At 44.4% G+C, this 13,096-nt stretch overlaps 1 protein-coding gene across 1 annotated transcript in view; it reads left to right on the forward strand.

The window, feature by feature from the left end:
* Window positions 1–13,096, forward strand: part of GALNT13 (polypeptide N-acetylgalactosaminyltransferase 13) — a gene marked incomplete at its 3' end in the record, with an annotated part of 686,573 nt that overhangs the window by 256,905 nt on the left and 416,572 nt on the right. The window lies entirely within an intron of this gene.

The raw sequence follows: 13,096 nt of genomic DNA on the forward strand, positions 1-13,096 counted from the left end.
AACCACATACCGCACAACAGAACCACTAACCCAGGAACTTATCCTTGCAACAAAGCCCGTTGCCAATTGCGCCCACATATCTATTCAGGGGACACCATCACAGGGCCTAATAACATCAGCCACACTATCAGAGGCTCGTTCACCTGCACATCCACCAATGTGATATATGCCATCATGTGCCAGCAATGCCCCTCTGCCATGTACATTGGTCAAACTGGACAGTCTCTACGTAAAAGAATAAATGGACACAAATCAGATGTCAAGAATTATAACATTCATAAACCAGTCGGAGAACACTTCAATCTCTCTGGTCACGCAATCACAGACATGAAGGTCGCTATCTTAAAACAAAAAAACTTCAAATCCAGACTCCAGCGAGAAACTGCTGAATTGGAATTCATTTGCAAATTGGATACTATTAATTTAGGCTTAAATAGAGACTGGGAGTGGCTAAGTCGTTATGCAAGGTAGCCTGTTTCCTCTTGTTTTTTCCTACCCCCCCCCAGATGTTCTGGTTTAACTTGGATTTAAACTTGAAGAGTGGTCAGTTTGGATCAGCTATTACCAGCAGGAGAGTGAGTTTGTGTGTGTATGGGGGTGGGGGGGATGTGAGAAAACCTGGATTTGTGCAGGAAATAGCCCAACTTGATTGTCATGCACATTGTGTAAAGAGTTGTCACTTTGGATGGGCTATCACCAGCAGGAGAGTGAATTTGTGTGGGGGGGTGGAGGGTGAGAAAACCTGGATTTGTTCTGGAAATGGCCCACCTGATGATCACTTTAGATAAGCTATTACCAGCAGGACAGTGGGGTGGGAGGAGGTATTGTTTCATATTCTCTGTGTATATATAAAGTCTGCTGCAGTTTCCACGATATGCATCTGAGGAAGTGAGCTGTAGCTCACGAAAGCTTATGCTCTAATAAATTGGTTAGTCTCTAAGGTGCCACAAGTACTCCTTTTCTTTTTGCGAATACAGACTAACACGGCTGTTACTCTGAAACCTGGCATTCCAGTGTTTCACCACCCTCTTAGTGAAAAAGTTTTTCCTAATATCCAATCTAAACCTCCCCCACTGCAACTTGAGACCATTACTCCTCATTCTGTCATCTGCTACCATTGAGAACAGTCTAGAGCCATCCTCTTTGGAACCCCCTTTCAGGTAGTTGAAAGCAGTTATCAAATCCCTCCTCATTCTTCTCTTCTGCAGGCTAAACAATCCCAGCTCCCTCAGCCTCTCCTCATAACTCATGTGTTCCAGTCCCCTAATCATTTTTGTTGCCCTTCGCTGGACTCTCTCCAATTTATCCACATCCTTCTTGAAGTGTGGGGCCCAAAACTGGACACAGTACTCCAGATGAGGCCTCACCAATGTCGAATAGAGGGGAACGATCACGTCCCTCGATCTGCTCGCTATGCCCCTACTTATACATCCCAAAATGCCATTGGCCTTCTTGGCAACAAGGGCACACTGCTGACTCATATCCAGCTTCTCGTCCACTGTCACCCCTAGGTCCTTTTCCACAGAACTGCTGCCTAGCCATTCGGTCCCTAGTCTGTAGCTGTGCATTGGGTTCTTCCGTCCTAAGTGCAGGACCCTGCACTTATCCTTATTGAACCTCATCAGATTTCTTTTGGCCCAATCCTCCAATTTGTCTAGGTCCTTCTGTATCCTATCCCTCCCCTCCAGTGTATCTACCACTCCTCCCAGTTTAGTATCATCCGCAAATTTGCTGAGAGTGCAATCCACACCATCCTCCAGATCATTTATGAAGATATTGAACAAAACTGGTCCCAGGACCGACCCTTGGGGTACTCCACTTGATACCGGCTGCCAACTAGATATGGAGCCATTGATCACTACCCGTTGAGCCCGACAATCTAGCCAGCTTTCTACCCATATCTTACATATAACACTCCTGTTAATACACCCCAGAATTATAGTAGCCTTTTTTGCAGGCTATGAATGTTTGGGGTTGGCAATACTGGGCTCTAAGAGTATATCTACACTTCAAGATGGCAGCGTGATTCGCAGCTCAAGGAAAAATAGAATGGCGTGGTAGCAGCATGAGTGGCAAGAGCAGCTAGCTTATCTGAGTGTGTGCTTGCCAGAGATGCTAAGTACATATGCAGGGCGGCTAGTTCCTCCCAACACTCACGCTGCTATGGCTACCTTCTATATTTAGCGCATTAGTTTGATAAGAGCTAGTGCAAGTTTAACTCCTTGAGCTGGGAATCACACCCCCAGCTTGAAGTGCAGACATACTCTAAGATTCTGATCTGTGACGTAGGGGAAGGAGGAGGTGCAGTGCCCCAGCAGTGGCACCTGGAAGCATTACGCTGATGGAGCTCAGGAACAGGGACAATGGCCTAGATTTTCAAAGATATTTAGATGCCTAACTCCCATTGATGCCAGTGGGAGTTAGGCACCTACACAGCTTTGAGGCTCTGGGCCTATGCTTTTAGGCACTTGTCAAGGTTCCTTCACCACTCTGAACTCTAGGATACAGATGTGGGGACCTGCATGAAAAACTCCCTAAGCTTATTTTTACCAGCTTAGGTTAAAATTTCCCCAAGGAACAAACTATTTTACCTTTTGCCCTTGGCCTTTATTGCTGCCACCACCAAGCATCTAACAAAAATATAACAGGGAAAGAGCCTGCTTGGAAACATCTTTCCCGCCAAAATCCTCCCAAACCCTACACCCCCTTTCCTGGGGAAGGCTTGATAAAAATCCTCACCAATTTGCATTGGTGAACACAGACCCAAACCCTTGGATCTTAAGAACAATGAAAAAGCAATCAGGTTCTTAAAAGAAGAATTTTAATTGATGAAAAAGTAAAAGAATCACCTCTGTAAAATCAGGATGGTAAATACCTTTCAGGGTAATCAGATTCAAAACATAGAGAATCCCTGTAGGCAAAACCTTAAGTTACAAAAAGACACAAAAACAGGAATATACGTTCCATTCAGCACAGCTTATTTTCTCAGCCATTTAAACAAAACAGAATCTAACGCATATCTAGTTAGATTACTTACTAAGTTCTAAGACTCCCTTCCTTTTCTGTTCCCGGCAAAAGCATCACACAGACAGAGAGAACCTTTGTTTCTCCCCCCTCCAGCTTTGAAAGTATCTTGTCTCCTCATTGGTCATTTTGGTCAGGTGCCAGCGAGGTTATCCTAACTTCTTAACCCTTTACAGGTGAGAGGGTTTTTCCTCTGGCCAGGAGGGATTTTAAAGGTGTTTACCCTTCCCTTTATATTTATGACAGCACTCATCACCTGCAATTACTAGGGGTCTGATTCTGATCTCAGACCAGGATAAATTAGGCCTTGCTCTGCTGAAGCCAATGGAGTTACACCATCAAGAGTATGGATCTTAATCGGGCCTTAAATCTGTAGAACATTTATCGCACACAATAATGCTGTTCTCCATACCATCCAGGCACACAAGGTATTGTGTGCTGCTTACAGAGTGAGTGAAACCTCTTTGCTCTTAAGGCAGAGGTGGGCAAACTATGGCCCGCAAGCCACATCCGGCCCACGGGGCCATCCTGCCCAGCCCCTGAGCTCCCAGCTGGGGAAGATAGCCCCCTGCCCCTCTCCTGTTGTCCTCCCTCCCCTGCAGCCTCAGCTCACCACGCTGCCAGTGCTTTGGCCCACCGCTGCTGCCAGGCAGCGCGGCGGCGTGGCTGGCTCCAGCCAGGCGGCAAGCTCCCGCTGCTCTGAGTAAGTGGGCGGGCGGAGGGATAAGGGGCAGGGGGTTCCAAGGGACAGGGGGTGGTTGAATGGGGTGGAGGTTCTGGGTGGTGGTGGGTTGGATAGGCGTGGGAGTCCAGGGGGCTTGTCACGGTGTGGGGGTGTGGATAAGGGTCGGGGCAGTCAGGGAATGGGGGGGGTTGGATAGAGGGTGGGGTCGGTTGGATGGATTGGAGGTTCTGAGGGGGGAAGTCAGGGAGCGGGAAGTGGCAGATAGGGGGCAGGGGCCAGGCTGTTTGGGGAGGCACAGCCTTCCCTACCTGGCCCTCCATACAGTTTCGCAACCCCGAAAGAGTTTGCCCACCCCTGTCTTAAGGAATGCAGGCAGATGCATTATGGCTCCCCCCTGCATGGGATTGTTGGTGGCAGAATAATTATCCAGACCAATTCTCACCTAGCACACACCCATGCTGCAGTAGCCATAATTTGGCCTTTAATTTCTGCCAATAAACTGGAGCAAAGAGGAAAGTGAAATTAACTGGACAAATTAATTGTTTTGCCAGTTTTTATTTTTTCAGAAAGAACTCCAGGATAGCAGTAGCAACATGCTAGTACTTCACAGGGCTGTGTGTTAAATAGTATGCCCCACAACTTACTACCACATAGAAATGTGCTTTCCTAGCCAGTTTTCATCCTGATTTGCTCCTGAGTTTTAAATGGAAAGTGCTTTCAGATGAAGTGCTCATTGGATTTCACAGGTGTAAGAGGCCATAATTTGCAGACAACAGGCAGTATAACTGAATTATTACAGTGTCCTGACAATTCATTATTACTGGTAGTGATACACGAGAAGTAGAAAATCTAGGCTGAGCAGAAAAATGGAAGTTAAAGCAAAAATTATTTTATTTGTAAACACAGTTATATTGATACAGATCCCTGAGATGTAATCGACATGAAACCCAACAGAGCAGACGCTGACTAACAGGATTAGGTAATTTATCTATCCAGTATTTGTATTCTAACATATTTCAGAGTCATATTTGTTATGTTCAATAAGCTGCAGTTTACAAAATTCACGTCTGCTGATAAATGTATTTAAAGAAAAATCTTAGTACACAGCCCATATCTCGAATATCTTACTTTATAGATTTATTTTTTGAATCATCAAGCCAAAAATGATGTTTTCTTAGAAAGAAACTAAAAATTAAATGCCTTCTATGTCCTTTGAAACTCCTCTCTTCAGCTTACTGTTTCTGCATAGCCATTTAATGATTTCATGCACTTTGTCATGGGGCGCATCACTCCCCACCAGACTGGGACCTAGTCACTCAGGGGATTAGCTGGAGGCAGAGGCCCCCCCATCCATACTCTGCACACCGTGACTCCATTTCTTTATCTGCCTGCAGCCTCTCTGGCAGCTTAAGGAAGTGAAGCATCCACTTTGTGGCTCAGCCCTCTGGCCGTGTTCCCCCCTTCCAGGGGCTTTAGCTTCTCAATAGTCTTAGGCAGTCTTCCTATTCACTGCCTCAGTGCCACTCACCCAATGACTGTTAGGGGAAGATGGACCTACCTTCTTCTCTGGATTCCAACCAAGGGACCCTCAGCTCAGCAATCTGGGTCTTCTCTCTTTGGTCTCACTGCTCTATCCCTGGGCAGCTTCCTACCACTAGTCCCCTTTCCTTCCTGGGCCTACCAGTTCCCAAAACCACCTCCTTCTTCCCAGGGAGCAAGTGACTGTAACCTACAATCTTCACTCACTCCTCCATTTCTCCTGGGAGTGTCTGCCTTTTCCCAGAAGCCCTTTCTGCTTTCAGCTCTGGGCTCTATAGGCCCTGCCTATTTCTGCCCAGCCCAGCCTCCTTAATTATCTGCCTAATTGGTTAATTGGCCCATTTGGCCTGCACTAAACCTTGCAGAATGAGAGTGGGGTAGACACCCTATCACACATTTCTGCTTTAATGTTAGTATTTTTCATTCCTGATGTATCAAGTGTTTTTAAGTTAGTGGTTTTTAAAATGTTTTATGATATGTAGTTTTAATGTTAAAGGAGGAAACAAAACAAAGTGTACCCTTTTTTGAGTCTAAAATGAAGATGTCTCATATTGTCTTGACATCATCTGTTCTTTATCCTCTGTTGTCTAGATACCACATTAAAAGCACATTTGGAAAGCAACATACTAATCCTTTAAGCATTCGTGTGCACAGCGAGCCAACATTTTAAAGAGAGCAGATGGAATAAGAGGCAAAACAGATTCACAAACGAACTGAATTCCATTTGCGGTCATACTAGTTGGTTGAAAATATTCAAATAACCATCAAGATAAATGAGAATATGAATGAATCATAGTTCATTTTCAGAAGTCAGTGGTTCCGTGAACTTAGGCCTTCCTTCACTGAACTTTTGATTCTACAACTAAATAACAAGCTCTGCCTCTAATGGCTAAATGGCATTTCTTTTATTATAAAAATTCATTGGTAGTTGTAAATTTCTTATCCACTGTATGAAAGAAATAAAACTACCCCAATCTGTACACTGGTGTTCTAATCATCAGAGTAAATTATTGTCCAATAATCTTGTCTTTTTGTTGTTTTAAAATATATTCTCTACCTTGTGACAAAATCCATGTTTTTGGTCATTCATCTGTTGCCAAATTCATCTCTGGTGTAATTCCAATGTAGTCATCTAGGATTCTGAATCTTTTTTTTTTTATTATGATACCAACTCTGTTTAAAATGTTGGTATGTTTCAGTCTGTCAGTCGAATGAATGTTTGAGAAGGGGTGTGTGTATAAACTGTATCGCCTGCATGTGCGAAGAACAGGTGCTTAAAAATGCACATGGGAATGTTGTCATACAAAGTTGCTAATGCACAAATAGCGGCTGTGTGGGAGCCCCTTTGAAAAAATCGCCGTAGCTTTGAGTCTCCAAAAATCCATTGTTTTATACTATTGAACGTGAAATGCATAGACAACAAATGGAAATAAAAAAGAATATGGGAAGACAACAGAAGTTAAAATGTGTTATTTTAAGCAAGAAAATCACACATTCATGATGATTTTGCTACTTATTTAGGTCTCTAGCAACTAAGGCCCTGATCCACAAAGGTACTTAGGAGTCTATGTCCCAGTTTTAGGCTTCCGTGCAATCCAGAAAACTCCCACTAAACCCTACAGGCACCTAGTTTTCTGGGTAAAAATTCCCTAAGTGTCTGCCTTGGGACATATGCACTGCTGCCTCCCTCTAGGCATCTGGACACCTACCTCCTGCCTAGAGCAATCCACAAACTGGGAGAAAACAGGCATTTGCCTGCCTATCATGTGTACGGGGCCTGATTTTGATAGGCATGCTCAGAGGCTGCCTTCTGGATTGGAGTCCCATTCATAATCTGGCCACTGGAGGTGCCCACCTTACAACTTTTAGCCCAATAGTTAGAGTATTCACCTAGGATGTGGGAGACACATGTTCAGTTCCCTTCTCTGCCTGAGGGGTCTCCAACGTCTCAGGACTGTGTGCTAGCCAATGAGCTATGGGATATTCTGAATGGGGTGGGGGGATGTCTCTCATTCTCTCCTGTTGAAGCTGTTCCATCATGCATAAAAAAATGAAAGAGCAATTGTAGTAGAGGTACTGGACCCAGCCCTTCCTGCCTCTTAGGTGTGTGCCCTAACCCCTACATTACAGAATCATTCCCTCTCTATTGTTTTAGTAGTCTTAAATGATTATTTAAGTCTTTATCCGCACTGGGGCATACACAAAGAGGGAGATGAGGGACCATGTATGTCAGGAATCAAGGCCGTACTGGAAATCCTGGGACCAACTAATTGACCTACTGCTGAACACCCTGATTGCCCAGACCCTGGTTGGCTGGGAGGTGTCACAAGTCCTCCTCTTAAAGCCCAGCAATAGCAGCACTATGCTTTATGCCTGCAGCTGTGATTGCTTGTGTACCTGTCGTATTCCCAGCCTGTTTCCAGCCTTGTTCACCTGCTGGGTTCCTGACTCTGACTCCTAGTTACTGACTGTCACTGTTCTGACCACCCATGCCTTGGTCTGCAACACAGGGCCCTGATATCCTGCTCCAGCCCTAAATCAGGCATTGTGGATTGCAGTTTGTTCCTGTGACTTTCTAGGCACCTAAAAGTTAGGTGCTGCAATGCTGAGCGATCCAATGTCTAAGTCCCTTTATGGATCTGTGCCCAAAATTCTTCCCTCCGTGACCAATTCTCAGTTTAGGAGGGGATTGAGACCCTCCTTCAATAAGGATCATGAATGCTCTTTTGATGGGATGAATTGGAGAGCCTCATGACTTATTGCTGGGCTCCAGATCTGACTATAAGAATTACAGCATTATTTCCTGCAGAGCTGGGTTCATCTTTCCTCTCCTATAACTATTTTTTCAAAATAGTAAGCTTCTGCTAACTTTCTCTGTAGGTTCCTAGCTGGGATCCACAAAGGGACGCAATAATGAAATGGTTCTTTGGGTTGCAACTCCTTTTCGATGGGATCGCCAGGAGAGAAACCCATGGCTAGGGATTGAAGTCTCAGTGGCAGCTGGGGGCTGATGTGGGGCTGTGTGGGTCTTCAAGCCTGAACAATTTGGCTTGGCAGGTCCCCCTGTAGCCTGGGCCACCCGCAATTGCCCTGCTTCCCACCCCCTGCAGGCCCTGTGGATCACTTGCTGTACTCAGGCATGTGTGTTTACCTACCAGTCCACTCAGCACTTGTTGTGTTGAAACCGGTTTGAAAAGTTGCTGTAGAAATAATTATAGCAATGGACTGTTTTCTGAAGAAAAGTGGAGGAAAGAAGGGTAACGAAGGGGAGTCAATTGCCACTTGCAGCAAAAGAAGGGCTGACAGCGAGGATCCAAACAACAGTAAAAAACCAAGAAACTGCAAATACGACCCAAAATATTTGGAATATGGATTTACATGAACTGGCTTTCAGGAGGACCCATAGTGTGTGTGTGTGTGGTGCAGTTCTGGCAAAGGCGAGCTTAAAACTGTCTAAAACGTTGCAGCACTTGCAGACCTGGCACAGTTCTTTTAAAACTGCTCAATTTTTTTCAGTGAAAGCTGGGAGTGCTAAAGGGCCAGAAAACAGTACTGAGAATGGCAGCTACAGCAAATGAGAAAGCCCTTGAGGCATCTTTGCTGTGTCATAGTGGATAGCTAAAAACTGTGAAACCGCACACTACTGGAGAAACTTTTTTTCTGTCACATGCCAAGAAAATGGTTTTGATTATGTTGGGGCAAGGGGCAGCAACTCAATTTGATTCAATTCCCCTGTCTAACAACACTATTGCCAGGCATATTCACAGTATGACAAATGACATGACTGAACAAATGATTGCTAAAATCAAGCAAAGTCCTTTAAAATTGGAGAATGACGAAAAACTCCAATCGGAATTTCTGATCTGCTGGCCATTACCATAGTGTGCTACAGGGGAACAGCTCTTCATACTTTTGGATGCTTTTGTCTCTGGTTCTGGCTTCGACTGGCAGTGCCGTGTAGGAATTTCCAGTGCTCGTGCAGTGATTGGAAAAACAGTGAGCTAGTCACCCGAGTGCAGGCTGTTGTACCTCAGGCAGTTTGGACTCACTCTATTATACACAGACAAGCCCTAGTTGCAAAAAAAAAAAAAAAAAAAAAAGGGCACCCATTCTAAAACAAGTTCTCAATGAAGCTGTTTGCAGTGAACTTCATCAAGAGTAGATCACCGAGTGTACATCTGTTTGGAGTTTTGTGTGATGAGATAGGAGCTGAGCACCATCAGCTGCTTTACCACATAGAAGTTTGGTGATGGTGGCTGTCTCGGGGAAAGGTTCTCAATCGTTTATTAGAGCTCAGAGAGGAAATGAGAATTTCTCTTCCAAAGATTCCCCACTGGCCGAAAAGTTTGCAGATACCAAGTGGCTTGCTTTGCTAGCTTAGTTGGCAGACATTTTGGAATGCCTAAATGTGTTAAATGCTTCTGTGATGGGTTGGACCCTCCTTCCGGGGGTGCCATCTGATGTGCTGGGGTCCCGCTGAGCCCACCCATTCTACCAGCCTGTCTTACTGCACACACACACACACACAGAGGTAGGGATGCACCCAGGTGTAGAATTACACAGAGTCTGCAATCAGCTCTATGTGGGAAGACTCAGCTCAGGGAATTGCCCAGTACTCTGGTGCACACACCCTCTGGAGTGTAAACCCAAAATTATATTGTCTTACGCTATATAGACAGGAAGATATGCACAGGTTTTTGCTGTTATGAATTGCACAAACTGGTTATAGAATAAACAAAAAACAAGTTTATTAACTACAAAAGGTAAATTTTAAGTGATTATAAGGGATAGCAAACAGAACAAAGCTAATTACTGAGCAAATAAAACAAAACATGCAAACTAGGCTTTTTAAATTAAAGGAATTGGCTACAAATAGTAATTTCTCACCCTAAATGTTTTATGCAGGTTGCAGAGTTTCTTGAAAGTAAACTGCACGGCTTGCATCTTAAATCTCCAGATATACCCTTCACAGGCTGACCTTTCTTGCCTGGGCTCAGCCCCTGCCTCTCCCCCCCAGCTTAGTTCCTTTGTGTCTTCAGGTGTTTTCAACAGTCTTCCTTCTTGGGCGGGGAGGCAATGGAGAAGAGCCTATATTAACTCACTCCCCAGGATTGACGTATGGTGGGAATCTTTTGTTTCCTAGTTTGACCTCTACCTCCTTCTAGTGGAAAAATACCAGAAGTCAAAAATGATGTCCAGTACCAGGTGACACAATCACCTGACTCTACAGCGTCAAAGTAGCATCCCAGAAAACTTCTCAGGAGGGAGATTAATGTCTTCAAAGTCCTATTGTCCTTCCTAATGGCCCATCCAGGCTATTTGCATACTGTCTGGTGGGCATTCCCCAGGTGAAAACACAGTTGCAATTATTACATAGTCAATATTTCTAACTTCAGATACAGAAACGATACATGCATACAAATTGGATAATCATATTCAGTAAATCATAACCTTTACAAAAATATCTCACATGACCCATCTTGCATAAAATACATCTTGGTTATGCTGTATTCATATCATAACAATATTTCTGTGAAGAATGTGGGGCATAATGTCACAACCTCACTTCAAGGGCGAGATGCTTCCATCTTTTCTCTCACTGACAAAATCAGAAGTTGTATCAAAAAACTTTCCTTATATGCTCATGTGGCCAGTGGCAGTTTTGAAGGGTGGTTTTTTTTTTACTGCATGTCTTTTTGGACGAAAATGCCTTGCCAAAGCATGACTTGCAACCCATTATCGTCAGCCACCTGAAAAGCCTTAAACTGCAGTTTTTGAAAGGGATCAGAAAACAGAGGTGTGGATGCAGAAACGACTGCAAGTGCTGTTATGTCACTTACAGTGAAAGAAACATTATGGACCATTCCTGTGATGAGACATTGATGCTGAGATTTTCTGAGCAACCTATTGCTAACTTCTGGATTTCTATGTGAGAAGAATATCCAGAGGTGTCACCTGCAGCTTGAAAATGCTCATGCCATTTTCATTCACCTACTTGTGTGAAGCTGGCTTTTCATTACTGACTTTACTGAAAAACAAATACAGGACCCGTCTTACTGTTGAAGATGACCTCCATCTTTACCTCAGTCACATAGAACCCCGCTTCAAGGATTTGTGTTAATCAATACAAGCTCACCCCTCCCATTAGGTGAATTTGTATTTTTTATTGCTGGATATAAAGATAGTCTTGTGATTGTATTGTGAATAAAATATGTAGTGGCTATGTTTTGTAGCTACAGCCTTGAAATGCATTTTTTATTTAAAATACTACTCTGAGTAACACAGGGCACTAGGGTCATGTAATAATTTTTCTGGTCAGAAGGATATCACGGTGCAATGAAATTTGAGAACCAATGCAAGAGTGAGTGTCACAGAACCTAGAAAATCCAGCAAGAACAGTGCAATCCACAAAGCCGAGGTAGCAGCCTACACTCCCTATACAATGAAGGAGGAGAGATAGGCACCTTAGAATGTGACCCACAAATATGCTAGGCAGGGAGCTGCTAAACTAGCCAATGGGAGATGCTGACCAGAGAGGTATGTGCTAAGCCCCACTCCTCTCTTAGAGATAGGCACCTAAGTTCAGGCTGCAAGGAGTTGCCTATCTCTGCTTAGTGATCCAGAAACAGGCACTTGCTGCCTGGAGTCAGACAGCTTAGGTCGTAAGGCATTTCTTTTGCAGCAATGAATTAGGTGCCTGGCTTGCTGCTGCCACACTAAACCGCTGGAAGAGGAAATGGTGCCCACTTTATAACTTTTAGCCTGGTGGTTAGAGCACTCATCTGGGAGACCCAGGTTCAGTCCCCCCCCCACGCTCTGCCAGAGGGGGAGAAAGGATTTGAACAGAGGTCTTCTACCTTTCAGGAGTATACTCTAATCACTGACCTATGGTATATTCTGGAGCTGGGGCTCCCTCAGTTTCTCCTATTGAAGCTGTTCCATTGTGGATAAATAATGGAGTTGTTGGAGCAGCGGTACCAGGCCAGGGTCTTCCAAATGCGTGCCCTAACCATTTCAGTACAGTCATTCCCAAATTCATATTTCTTCACTCTTCCTCTCTGCCACTGATTGTTCCAATGTGGATAAACACTTAGTCATTGGAATAACTCTGTAGGCCAAGTACTTTTGCAGATCCCACCCCTAATTACTAGGAATAATCCCCATTCACTAGAAATAAGTGTAATACAGATGCTCAATGCATGTGATCATGCCTCCTAGGGCATGTGTACACTGCATCTGGGAGTCAGCTTCCACATATGTGTTAGCGGAGTTTGTGCTAATGCGCTAAAAAATAGCTGTACAGATGTTGTGGCTTGGGCTCTGAAGCCTGGAGTGGGGGTGGGCTTGAGGACCGAAGCCACAACCTCAAAGCTGTCTATTTTGAGAGCACTTGCACAAGCCCCACTAGCACAAGTCTGTTGACCCGGGCTGTCAGGCTTGCTCCTTAGTGTAGTGTGGACATATTCCTACTGACTGACCCCAGTGCCTGTAACAGCCTGCTACTTACTCCTTTAACTCTGGCACTGGGGCTTCTGCTTTTAGAATCTGTTCCAAAGCCTACTGGAGTTAATGGAATGGCTCCCATTGCCTTCATTGGGTTTTGTATCAGGCCCTTTGGAAGTAAAGGTCCTAACTTTTATTCTCTTTGAATACTGTGGTGTCTGGTATTTTTTTGGTGCAAAATCACACAGTAGTAAGCCACATCAGTAGTAAGCAAGGTGAGATCTCATGGCTAGACAGTAACATAGAGAGATTTTCTAACACTAAACAAAGAAGCTTTGCAAAGATTTAAGCATCTTTCTGTGCTGTGTTTGTACAGTGCCCATCTCAATGAGATCCTGGGCCATG

This window comes from Lepidochelys olivacea (assembly GCF_965140295.1).
Source record: "Lepidochelys olivacea isolate rLepOli2 genome assembly, chromosome: 11".
Taxonomy (NCBI): Eukaryota; Metazoa; Chordata; order Testudines; family Cheloniidae; genus Lepidochelys; species Lepidochelys olivacea.